Source organism: Triticum urartu, chromosome 7 (assembly GCF_003073215.2).
Source record: "Triticum urartu cultivar G1812 chromosome 7, Tu2.1, whole genome shotgun sequence".
In the NCBI taxonomy this organism is placed as follows: Eukaryota; Viridiplantae; Streptophyta; class Magnoliopsida; order Poales; family Poaceae; genus Triticum; species Triticum urartu.
In genome coordinates this window covers 115978512-115991496 of record NC_053028.1, presented here as the reverse complement: position 1 = coordinate 115991496, position 12985 = coordinate 115978512, and positions in this window count along the sequence as shown.

Genomic DNA, 12985 nt, shown 5'->3' with positions numbered 1-12985 from the left:
GACAAATGCGGGCCACTGATCTTTGATCTTCTCAAATCGGCCGATGAATTCTAGAGTCTTGTCTTGGTTGACAAATGATGATTTCAGCTCATTCTTCCACCTCCTGAATAGCTCAGCCATATTCTTAAGAGCATAAGCCTTGATCATTGGCTTTTTAAATGGGTTCTTTGGATCCTCCTCTGGCGGGAAGGTGAAATTTTCCTGCAGCACGGTCCAAAGATCAGCTTTCTGGCTATCGCTGACATAAGACACCTGAGAGTCTTTGTCCTTAGGCTTCAACCATTGCTCGATGTTGATCGGATCGTGTCCCTAACTAGAACCCCACACTGAGCATTAAATTTTTGCTTGGTCCGGAGGGGTTCAATCGGTTGGCCAGCGCGATCAATTTCGATGATCGTGTACCTTTCATCCGACGCAACTTTCTCTTCGGGCCTCGTCTCGTTACCGAAGTGTTGCTCGATCCGGAGGGCTAGGAAAGAAGAAAAAGAAGAGAGTTAATATGTGTAAATAGCAAAAACAATTAATGCATCAATTAGCTATAGTCAGCACATGCTTAATTAATTAATATATATACATGGCTGGACTCCATTCGGTCACCGAAGCCGTCATCACGGTGTCCTTCCCCCTCCATTCGGTCACCAGAGTCGTCATTATGGTGTCCTTCCCCTCCATTCGGTCACTGGAGCCGTCATCACGGTGTCCTTCCTCCTCCATTGTTTGATCATCGTCCTAGCCTACTTCTTCATCCTGTCTTGTCAGACCGTAGGTGCATGTGTCGTTGAGAAACGACAAGACGGCATCACTTCCGTGTGCGATTATCTCCCCCAACACCGCTTCTATTGCTTCGTCTCGGGGGTGCGTAATACGTCTCCAACGTATCTATAATTTTTGATTTCTCCATGCTATATTATCTACTGTTTTGGACATTATTGGGCTTTATTATCCACTTTTATATTATTTTTTGGACTAACCTATTAACCGGAGGCCCAACCCAGAATTGCTGTTTTTTTTGCCTATTTTAGGGTTTCAAAGAAAAGGAATATCAAATGGAGTCCAAACCGAATGAAACCTTCGGGAACGTGATATTCTCAACGAACAAGACCCGGGAGACTTGGACCCTACGTCAAGAAAGAAAAGAGGAGGCCACGAGGTAGGGGGCGCGCCTACCCCCCTCCACCCTCGTGGGCCCCCTGTTGCTCCACCGACGTACTCCTTCCTCCTATATATCCACATACCCCCAAACGATCAGAAACGGAGCCAAAACCCTAATTCCACCGCTGTGACTTCCTGTATCCACGAGATCTCATCGTGGGGCCTGTTCCGGAGCTCCGCCGGAGGGGGCATCGATCACGAAGGGATTCTACATCAACACCATAGCCTCTCCAATGAAGTGTGAGTAGTTTAGCTCAGACCTACGGGTCCATAGTTAGTAGCTAGATGGCTTATTCTCTCTTTTTGGATCTCAATACAATGTTCTCCCCCTCTCTTGTGGAGAACTATTCGATGTAATCTTCTTTTACGGTGTGTTTGTTGAGACCGATGAATTGTGGGTTTATGATCAAGTCTATTTATGAATAATATTTCAATCTTCTCTGAATTCTGTTATGTATGATTGGTTATCTTTGCAAGTCTCTTTGAATTATCAGTTTGGTTTGGCCTACTAGATTGATCTTTCTTGCAATGGGAGAAGTGCTTAGCTTTGGGTTCAATCTTGCGGTGTCCTTTCCCAGTGACAGTAGGGGCAGCAAGTCACGTATTGTATTGCTGCCATCGAGGATAGCAAGATGGGGTTTTTGAAGGAAATATGCCCTAGAGGCAATAATAAAGTTATTATTTATTTCCTTATATCATGATAAATGTTTATTATTCATGCTAGAATTGTATTAACCGGAAACATAATACATGTGTGAATACATAGACAAACAGAGTGTCACTAGTATGCCTCTACTTGACTAGCTCGTTAATCGAAGATGGTTATGTTTCCTAACCATGAACAAAAGAGTTGTTATTTGATTAATGGGATCACATAATTAGAAGAATGATGTGATTGACATGACCCATTCCATTAGCTTAGCACCCGATCGTTTAGTATGTTGCTATTGCTTTCTTCATGACTTATATATGTTCCTATGACTATGAGATTATGCAACTCCCGTTTGCCGGAGGAACACTTTGTGTGCTACCAAACATCACAACGTAACTGGGTGATTATAAAGGAGCTCTACAGGTGTCTCCAAAGGTACATGTTGGGTTGGCGTATTTCGAGATTAGGATTTGTCACTCCGATTGTTGGAGAGGTATCTCTGGGCCCTCTCGGTAATGCACATCACATAAGCCTTGCAAGCATTGCAACTAATGAGTTAGTTGTGAGATGATGTATTACGGAACGAGTAAATAGACTTGCCGGTAACGAGATTGAACTAGGTATTAAGATACCGACGATCAAATCTCGGGCAAGTAACATACCGATGACAAAGGGAACAACGTATGTTGTTATGCAGTCTGACCGATAAAGATCTTCGTAGAATATGTGGGAGCCAATATGAGCATCCAGGTTCCGCTATTGGTTATTGAATGGAGACGTGTCTCGGTCATGTCTACATTGTTCTCGAACCCGTAGGGTCCGCACGCTTAAGGTTTCGATGACAGTTATATTATGAGTTTATGAGTTTTGATGTACCGAAGGAGTTCGGAGTCCCGGATGAGATCGGGGACATGACGAGGAGTCTCGAAATGGTCGAGACGTAAAGATCGATATATTGGCCGACTATATTCGGACATCGGAAAGGTTCCGAGTGATTCGGGTATTTTTCGGAGTACCGAAGAGTTACAGGAATACGTATTGGGCCTTATTGGGCCATACGGGAAAGAAGAAAAAGGGCCTCAAGAGTGGCCGCACCCCTCCCCTTGGTCTGGTCCGAATTGGACTAGGGAAGGGGGGCGCCCCCTTCCTTCCTTCTCCTTTTCCCTTCCTCTTTTCCTATTCCATATGGGAGGTGGAATCCTACTAGGACTAGGGAGTCCTAGTAGGACTCCACACTTGGCGCGCCCCCTCCTAGGGCCGGCCTCCTCCTCCCTTGCTCCTTTATATACGGGGGCAGGGGGGCACCTCTAGACACATAAGTTGATCCACGTGATCATATTCTTAGCCGTGTGCGGTGCCCCCTTCCACCATATTCCTCGATAATATTGTAGCGGTGCTTAGGCGAAGCCCTGCAACAGTAGTACATCAAGATCGTCGCCACGCCGTCGTGCTGACGGAACTCTACCCCGACACTTTGCTGGATCGGAGTCCGGGGATCGTGATCGAGCTGAACGTGTGCTAAAACTCGGAGGTGCCGTAGTTTCGGTGCTTGATCGGTCGGGCCGTGAAGACGTACGACTACATCAACCACGTTGTTATAACGCTTCCATTGTCGGTTTACGAGGGTACGTAGACAACACTCTCCCCTCTTGTTGCTATGCATCACCATGATCTTGCGTGTGCGTTGGAATTTTTTTGAAAATTACTACGTTCCCCAACAGTTTTCTTAATATTGCATGAGTTTATCCCTCTACATCATGTCATCTCGCTTAAGGCGTTACTCTGTTTTTAACTTAATACTCTAGATGCATGCTGGATAGCGGTCGATGAGTGGAGTAATAGTAGTAGATGCAGGCAAGAGTCGGTCTACTTGTCTCGGACGTGATGCCTATATACATGATCATGCCTAGATATTCTCATAACCATGCTCAATCCTGTCAATTGCTCAACAGTAATTTGTTCACCCACCGTAGAATACTTATGCTCTCGAGAGAAGCCACTAGTGAAACCTATGGCCCCCGGGTCTATCTTTATCATATTGATCTCCTACTACTTAGTTATTTCCTTTGCTATTTACTTTGCCTTTATTTTACTTTGCATCTTTATCATAAAAATACCAAAAATATTATCTTATCATATCTATCAGATCTCACTCTCGTAAGTGGCCTTATAGGGATTGACAACCCCTATTTGCGTTGGTTGTGAGGATTTATTTGTTTTGTGCAGGTACGAGGGACTCGCACGTAGCCTCCTACTGGATTGATACCTTGGTTCTCAAAAACTGAGGGAAATACTTATGCTACTTTGCTGCATCATCCCTTCCTCTTCGGGGAAAATGAACGCAGTGCTCAAGAGGTAGCAGTGTGGATCCATAGTTTCTGCAAATATTTACAACATGGAAATTATTATTCAAACATCACAGATGGATATATTAGTGGCAAACATAGAACTAGCTAGCTAACACAACAAGGAATCATATTAGTGGCCTGGCCTCGACGCTTCTCTAGGGTTTGGGGTGGCCTCGGCAACGCTTCAAGGGTTTGGGGTGGCCTCAACAACGCTTTAAGGGTTCGGGGTGGCCTCGACGACAACGCTCTTTTAACTTGGTAAATTTGGGTGGCCTCAAGAGAGTTTGTCGATAAGGTTGGGGCGCGGCGGGAGGGGTTAGGAGAGCGACATTGTTTTTTTCTAGGGTTTGGGTGTCCTCGAGAGTTTTGGTCGAGCGAGAGGGCCGGGGGTGCTCCCGACGTCCCCCCTCACTTTAACAAAGAACTACATTAAAAAAAGACTTGCTTCACCGCGGGTGCTCGATCGGTGCGACGTGGACTCGGTGGAAACACTTTATGAAAATGCGGTGGTGGCTGGGCCGGGCGGTTTTCTTTTCCTTCTTCATTTTTTCCTTTGTTTTTTCTTATATGTTTCTTTTCGTTTTCATTCTACATTTTCGTACATATGAAAAAGAAAATCTATACAAAAGTTCACAATTTTTATGAACAAATTACAACATCTAAATTAACTATACATCTAAATAAATATAACTACACATCTGAAATTTTCCTAATCTTAAAATTAAACTAAACATAAACTAAAAAATATAACTACACATCCATCCATACATACATCCACATGCATATACATCTACATTATATATGAACAAAAAAATACTAATTTTATGAACATAAAAAGGTCTATGAACAAAAAAAACATCACATCAATATTTTCATCCATCCATATATACATACATACATCCATATATATATATATATATATATATATATATATATATATATATACATCTACATTATATATGAACAAAAAATATAAACTTTACTAATAAAAAAACGACAACGGGCCGAGGCGGCGGCAGCTCACAGCGACGGTGACGGCGATGGAGGAGGCGGGGCAGGGCGTGGGCTCTAGGGCAGGGGCGACGACGACGATGGGGGCGGGTTGGGGCAGGGGCGCGCACAACGGAGACGGCGGGGGCGGGCCAGGGCAAGGGCGCGGGTGACAGCGGGCCGGGGCAGGGGCTCGGGCGACGGCGACGGCAGGGGCGGGCCAGGGCAGGGGCGCGGGCGACGGTGACGGTGACGGCGGGCTGGGGCATGGGCAGCCTGGCGGCGTTGATGTGCTCGGCGTCGTCGGGGGCAACTGGTGTGATGAGCTCTACAAAATTTCTAAGTGCCACTTATATACCAAGAGCATTGGTCCCGGTTTGTGGCACAAACCGGGACCAATGCCCCCCTTTAGTCTCGGTTGGTGGCACCAACCGGGACTAAAGGCCACTTTTCAGCAGCTCAAAGGGTGGGAAGCGGCGGCCATTGGTCCCGGTTGGTGGCACCAACCGGGACTAAAGGGGGGCACTGGTTCAGGTTGGTGCCACGAACCGGTACCAATGCACCCCTTTAGTCCCGGTTGGAGCCACCAACCGGGACCAAAGGCCTTGCACAGCGGGGTGGTGGTGGGAGTTTAGTCCCACCTCGCTAGTTGAGAGGGGCACGCAGTGGTTTATAAGCCCCACTGCCGCACCCCTTTTGAGCTCCTCTCCATTGCAGGCTTATGGGCCTAATTGTAACTGCTATGCCTGATGGGCCTACTGTGCCTTATGCGGGCGTGAATCCTGGCCCATGGATGGGTTTCTAGTCGTATTCAGGTCGTGGTGGCCCATTAGGTGGCAATTTTTTTATTTTTTCTAAGTTTTTTGTTTTCTTTTTTGCTTTATTTTTTTATTTCTACTTACAACAAAATACTTATTTATTTTATTTTATTTTGTTTCTAATTAGTTATTTATTTTAATTTATGATAATTCTTTTTGCTATTGAAGTTTCTAACAAAAAAAGTTCTTTATGAAAGTTCTTTTTTGCTTTTAATGATTTTGAACAGAAAATACTTTGATAATTTTAGTTGCATTAATTTTATATAATTTTAGTTTCATAAATTGTAGAGGTTGCTTATAATGTTTTGAACAGAAAATACTTTGATAATTTTAGTTTCAAAAATTTTATTTATGTTGTTAAATTTTATTTTATTTTGTTTCTACTTATATATTTTATTAAAGTTTATATTATTTTGTTTCAAATTACTTATTTATTTCATTTTATGATAATTCTTTTTGCTGAAAGACCCTGAAATTCGTATATATTATGCATTTACTAATTATTTTGAGCTATAAGACCTTGAAATTGAAAAGCACTACAAATGAACTCTGAAAAGGTTGAAAGTTGGCGCGGTATCATCATTTCACCCACATAGCATGTGCAAGAAAGTAGAGAGGTTACGGCAAAAACTGGATGCGCTTCGTGTACAAAACGGACAATCTCTTTCGAAGTATCAGGGTTTCATACGGAAACTTGTCTGTTACAAAGGGATTTCATTTTTTGAACTTATTTGAACTCCATACTTTTTCCGTGTTCAAAATGCACCATTCAAAGCCACATCATCAATTTTCCATCCTTTCTGACTTCATTTGTTATTTTTCATGCATTTATTGATAATTTTGAGCTATAAGACCCTGAAATTGAAAAGCACTACAAATGAACTCTGAAAAGGTTTAAAGTTGGCATGGTATCATCATTTCACCCACATAGCATGTGCAATAAAGTAGAGAGGCTTGCGGCAAAAACTGGATGCACTTCGTGTACAAAACAGATAATCTCTTTCGAAGTATTAGGGTTTCATACGGAAACTCGTCTGTTACAAAGGGATTTCATTTTTTGAACTTATTTGAACTCCATACTTTTTATGTGTTCAAAATGCAGCATTCAAAGCCACATCATCAATTTTCAACCCTTCCCGATTTCATTTGTTATTTTTCATGCATTTACTAATTATTTTGAGCTATAAGACCCTGAAATTCAAAAGCACTACAAATGAACTCTGAAAAGGTTGAAAGTTGGCATGGTATCATCATTTCACCAACATCGCATGTGCAAGAAAGTAGAGAGGATTACGGCAAAAACTGGATGCACTTCGTGTACAAAACGGACAATCTCTTTCGAAGTATCAGGGTTTCATACGGAAACTCGTCTGTTACAAAGGGATTTCATTTTTTTGAACTTATTTGAACTTCATGCTTTTTCTGTGTTCAAAATGCACCATTCAAAGCCACATCATCAATTTTCAACCCTTGCTAACTTCATTTGTTATTTTTCATGCATTTACTGATTATTTTGAGCTATAAGACCCTGAAATTGAAAAGCACTACAAATGAACTCTGAAAAGGTTAAAAGTTGGCATGGTATCATCATTTCACCCACATAGCATGTGCAAGAAAGTAGAGAGGATTACAGAAAAAACTGGATGCACTTCGTGTATAAAATACGCCATTCAAAGGCACATCATCAATTTAGTACATATAGCTCTCATGAATAGACAATTGACCAAATTAATAGAAGTTCATCATCACATTAAAAACAAAGTACATACATAGTTCTCATTGAACAACATATAGCTCTCGAGAGCATCTAGTTAAACCATACATTGAAACTATGTAAAACCTTTCAATGCAACAACAAATGCGATCATAATCACAACCAAGGTAAAAATTGATCCAACGGCATAATGATACCAAGCCTCGGTATGAATGGCATATTTTCTAATCTTTCTAATGTTCAACCGCATTGCATCCATCTTGATCTTGTGATCATCGATGACATCCGCAACATGCAACTCCAATATCATCTTCTCCTCCTCAATTTTTTTATTTTTTCCTTCAAGTAATTGTTTTCTTCTTCAACTAAATTTAACCTCTCGACAATAGGGTCGGTTGAATTTCCAGTTCAACCACCTCCTACATAAATAAAATCTATGTCAAATTTATGGGCATAATTGTCATAAACAATAAATGAACCAAATAGTTATAAAAGATAATATATATATACCACATCCGAATCATAGCCAGGACGAGGGCCGATGGGGGTGGATGCCAAAACCATCGCACTATATAATAACAAGCAATAATGAAAATAAGAAAATTAGACAAGTATCTATCTAAAGTAAGAATTTTTTTTCTTTCAGAAGAAGATAAGAGGCTCACCACGGTGGTGCAGGCGACGAGATCGGCGCGGGCGATCGACGGCGGTGAGACGGGGACGGGACGTGACGGACCGCTAAACCTAGACAAATCTCGGGGGAAATGGAGCATGGAGGTCGAGCTTCGAGAGGAGAAATATTAACTAGCGTAGCTTGGGCATTTCATCGAACACCTCGTGTGCATAGGAGGTGAGCTAGAGCACCCAAATGCCCTCTCCTTGCCGGCCAGAAAAAACAGAGCACTGTGGAGTGCTCTGCTGCGGCGATGGGGTATATATAGGCAACTCATTTGTCCCGGTTCGAGGCTGGAACCGGGACTTAAGCCCAGCCTTCTATCCCGGTTCGAGCCAAGAACCGGGACCAATGTTTGTGGGCCAGGAGCGAGGCCCATTGGTCCCGGTTCGTGCCTAGAACCGGGACAAATGGGTCCATACGAACCGGGACCAATGCCCATGAGGCCCTGGCTGGCCCCCTGGGCTCACGAACCGAGATGAATGCATCCATTGGTCCTGGTTCGTGGAAGAACCGGGACTAATGGGCTGGCCAGGCCCGAACTAAAGCCCTTTTTTCTACTAGTGATATGTAACTAAGCATATTAGAGCTAACATATGTAACTAAGCATATTAGAGATAACTATATATAGATCATTTTGGAGATCTCACATACATGACATAGTTCAGTTCTCATTGCTTTTCTCCTTCTCCTTCCTTAGCATGATGAGCCAAGAGCGGTGAGGCGGTGGAGGCAGTGGGATATAGTCTTCTACCACAATTGGTGTGGTCATGTCGCCTAGCTGCGGGATCATCGGCGCCACCACCGGCGCGAGGTCATTGTCAGGCACCATCGCGAGGCCATCTTTAGGCAAGACAGGCACGACCATCGCTAGGTCGTCCTCATCCACCACCATCTCTTCCCATGGTGCGCCACCACCATCTCTTGGCCTTGGTCAGCCACCACCATCGCTAGGTCATCCTCAGCCTGATGCCCACTCTGCTCATCTTCTTCCCCACTCCAGTCCGGATCATCCTCCTTGTTGTCTTTGCTACAGCCCGAATCACTGCTGCTTTTGCTACAGCCAGAATCGTTGTTGCTTTTGCTACAGTTAGTGTCGCTGCTGCTTTCGCTGTAGCCAGTGTCGCTGCTGCAGCTCCCATTGCCTGTCCAAATGCAACAATTAATGACCGTTAACAATCGATGCGAGAAAAAGCCAAATGTAGAGGAATAAGAAGAGGCAGAACGTACTAGCATCATCGTCGTCAGCGTAGCGCATGCGACACATAGTCGCGTTGAACACCTTCATGATGAGCATGGTGGCGTCGTCGTCGTATCTGAAGAGAAGGAAGTACCCCAGTCGCAGGTCGTACGCACGGTAGAACTCTCCCAGCCACGACATAGGTACATGTGGCCCTCCTTGATCACCAACTCCACGTCCCACAGCGTGTGAAACCCGCTGCCGGCCTGTCGCAGCTTCACATTATTTGGCGGATCTTCACCCAGCATGTTCATAAAAGTGTCAGGCAACCTCTGCAGTTTGGGACAAGGAGTGATGTAGCAAACCGCAGAGTTATCATAATGAGATGGGTGAAGGGGAGATCTCTCCTTTTATATACCTGCCTCTTGGAGGAAGTCCCAAGTATGATACTGAAGAACTCAAAAGCATCCAACTCGTACTCCGGTGTGGCAGAGCGGAGCCTGTGGTGACGGCCTCCCCCCATCTCTAATAAGCAGCAGAAGAGACCAATTAGTATCTAGCTAGAAGCATATCTATAAACATAGAGCCAAGTTTCTAGACATGAAAGAAAACTGAGAAAAAAAAGCAATGCACTTGTGCTCAACAACATCAGCAACACTTAGTTAATTTGGTAGGTTAGTTGGAAATGGCAATTGGCACCCTTCAAAACTAGGGATTTCTTTAGACGTGAAAGAAAACTGAAACTGTTGAAAAAAGAGCATAGTAATCTATAAATAGGGGAAAATACACTTCTTCTTTCTCCTCTTTACGCACTTCTTTTTTTCATCTTTCTTCTTTCTTATTAACCAAAACTAAACCTAAAGTTCCTTCTGGTGTGATCACATTGGAATACTTGTGGCAACAAATCATAGTTGCACCATATTTTAGGTGTCTCTAGGGTGTAGTGTCGTAAAATCAATTTACTTTGTATGCAAATCAGAATGTATAGTTTGCCTTCCCGCAAAAAAGAAAAGTAAAAGACGGATATAGTTTGCCTCTTATGACAGATTACAAAAGCAATATACATGCCTTGTTGTTTTCTCAAATTACTAATTCGAGTGTTGCTGATTGATGAATTTGAATATATGCAAAGGAATTTTAGGAAAGCTTTTGCTCTTCTCACTATTAGTTTCATAATCTTTTATACAACCCCTTCAAGGAGTCTGTGGATAACTTTCGTTTACTGTTCACTAGATATGTGTATTACATTTTCTATTGGAAATGCATTTGAATTCATTTATCACAAATACTAATTCTAAAGTTTAACTCTGATGATACGGTTGCCACGTACCTACCAAGACATGCCAATTTTTTTACTTGTATACAAAAGAACTCGTGCACTAATATTTACTTCACTGAAAGATTTTTCACTTTGAAGGGAAATAGTTTTTGTTCCATCATCTATTAATAATATAATAATAATAATTCATTATATGCCAATGAGTTGAGAAATCTGGCACTACATTATTTAAATGACACATAAAAAGCATAATGTACAAAAAAATTGATCATGCATAACTAAACACCGTGGATCAATAATAGTATAGAAAATGATCTAACTAATAAGACTACTAGTGAGAATTGAGATTATACACAATTATAGTAGAGAAGATGCTATCTATGCTCTAAACCTAAACTAAAGTAAAGCTAAACTAAACCAAACCTAAAATAAACCTAAACTAAACTTAAAATACAGAAACAAAAACAGAAAAAAATACAAGAGGTCTCCCCAGGTGGAGGAGGGGGCGCCGGAGGGGTGGGGCGGCCGCGGTGGTGGAGGAGAGGGGCGCCGGGGTGGCCAGGTGGAGCAGAGGGGCGCCGGGCCGCCGGGTGGAGGAGGGAGCGCTGGAGTGGCGGGCAGCCACGGTGGTGGAGCAGAGGGGCGCCGGGGCGGCGGTGTTGAGGATGGGGTGCCGCGGCGACGTGGGTGGCGTGGGGCGGCGGCGGTTCAGGCACGGGGCGGCGTGGCGTGACCAACGGGGATGGCGCGAGGCTGGGAAGGGGGTCAGCGGGGCTGCTGGGGCGGCGCGGCGACGGGGGTGACGCGGGGCGGCGGCGGCACGGGGGCGGGATGGTGCGGGGCGGCGCGGCTCGGGCGCGGGCGGAGAGAGAGAGGGGGGACAGATGTGGGGCACGGGTGGGCGTCGATATGAACTTTAGTTAGGGCACGGTTCTTTGCCGTCTGCTAGCAAATGGCAAAGATCCTAACTAACGGGCGTTAGCTTGGCCACTTTCTTTGTCGTCTGCTAGCGGACGGCAAAGACATTGTCCGTTAGGTGGTTCTCGGTAGTGGGCCACCCTCATTCTTTGTCGTCCACTAGCGGACAACAAAGACTATATGCCGTCTGCTAGCGGATGGCAAAGACTTGGCTGACGGCAAATATCGTCTTTGCCGTCAGCCAAATCTTTGTCGTCAGCTTTGAGCTGATGGAAAAGAAGATCTCCAGTTGCCGAGGAGGAAGATGAGGGCGCTTGCGACGCTGTCGTGCCTCCCAGCTCGTGTGCTTCGTTTGGTTGACGTGAAGTGTCACAGTGGAGTCGGGGAACACGACTTCGAGGCTCGGCAAGGGCAGTGACTATGGTGGTTTTCGGCGGTGCGGCCATGGGGGTTCTCGGGTGTAGACCGAGGAGCAAGGGGGAGCGAGGGTGAAGACGAGCAGAGGGGCGGGTTCGATCTGGAAGTCTCCGGGGCTGCATGATGCTCTTAGCAGCGTCCAGACACAGCAGGCAGGCAGGAGGTGGCTGGCGCGCAGCGACCATGCACCTCGCGTCATTCTGGCGCGAAGTAGGTGATGACCAGTGCCGGGCCAGGTTAGTCCTTTGCTTTATTTTTGTTTTTCTATTTTTTCTATTCTTAGTTTGTTTTAAATTTGGTTTGCTAATCAAATTATTTTTGCAACTTCTGGAAATTATTGTGGATGCAATATGGTTTATCCCAGAGATCCACAAAATGTTTCAAAATTATTGAAGCAATAAAAATATTTATAGGATTTATTTGCTCCAACTCAAATACAATATGAGTTAATTAAAAAATCCATAAATGTCATAGAAATATATTCATCATTTTTGGCAGAGGTTTCCACCTTATCCAAAAATCATGCACTTTTGCTAAGGGCATTTTGGTTCATTCAAAATTATTTTAGGTTGAACCTATTTGATTTGATTTGGTGCTAGGGTTTGAGCATCCCCATCTCAAATGTCTTTGGAATTTAACCTTAATGCATGATGCTCACTGAAGCAATTATTTACAAGCATTATTCTAGGGCTGTGACAATGTGGCACTTCCATGATGATAATTGTAAGAAAAAGACATATCATCATAGATGTGGTGGGCTCTATTTCTATGACAAAAAAAACTATGACAAAAATGGGTTTTCCGTCCTGGACGGGCCGAAGGTGGACCTACATGACATTTTTTC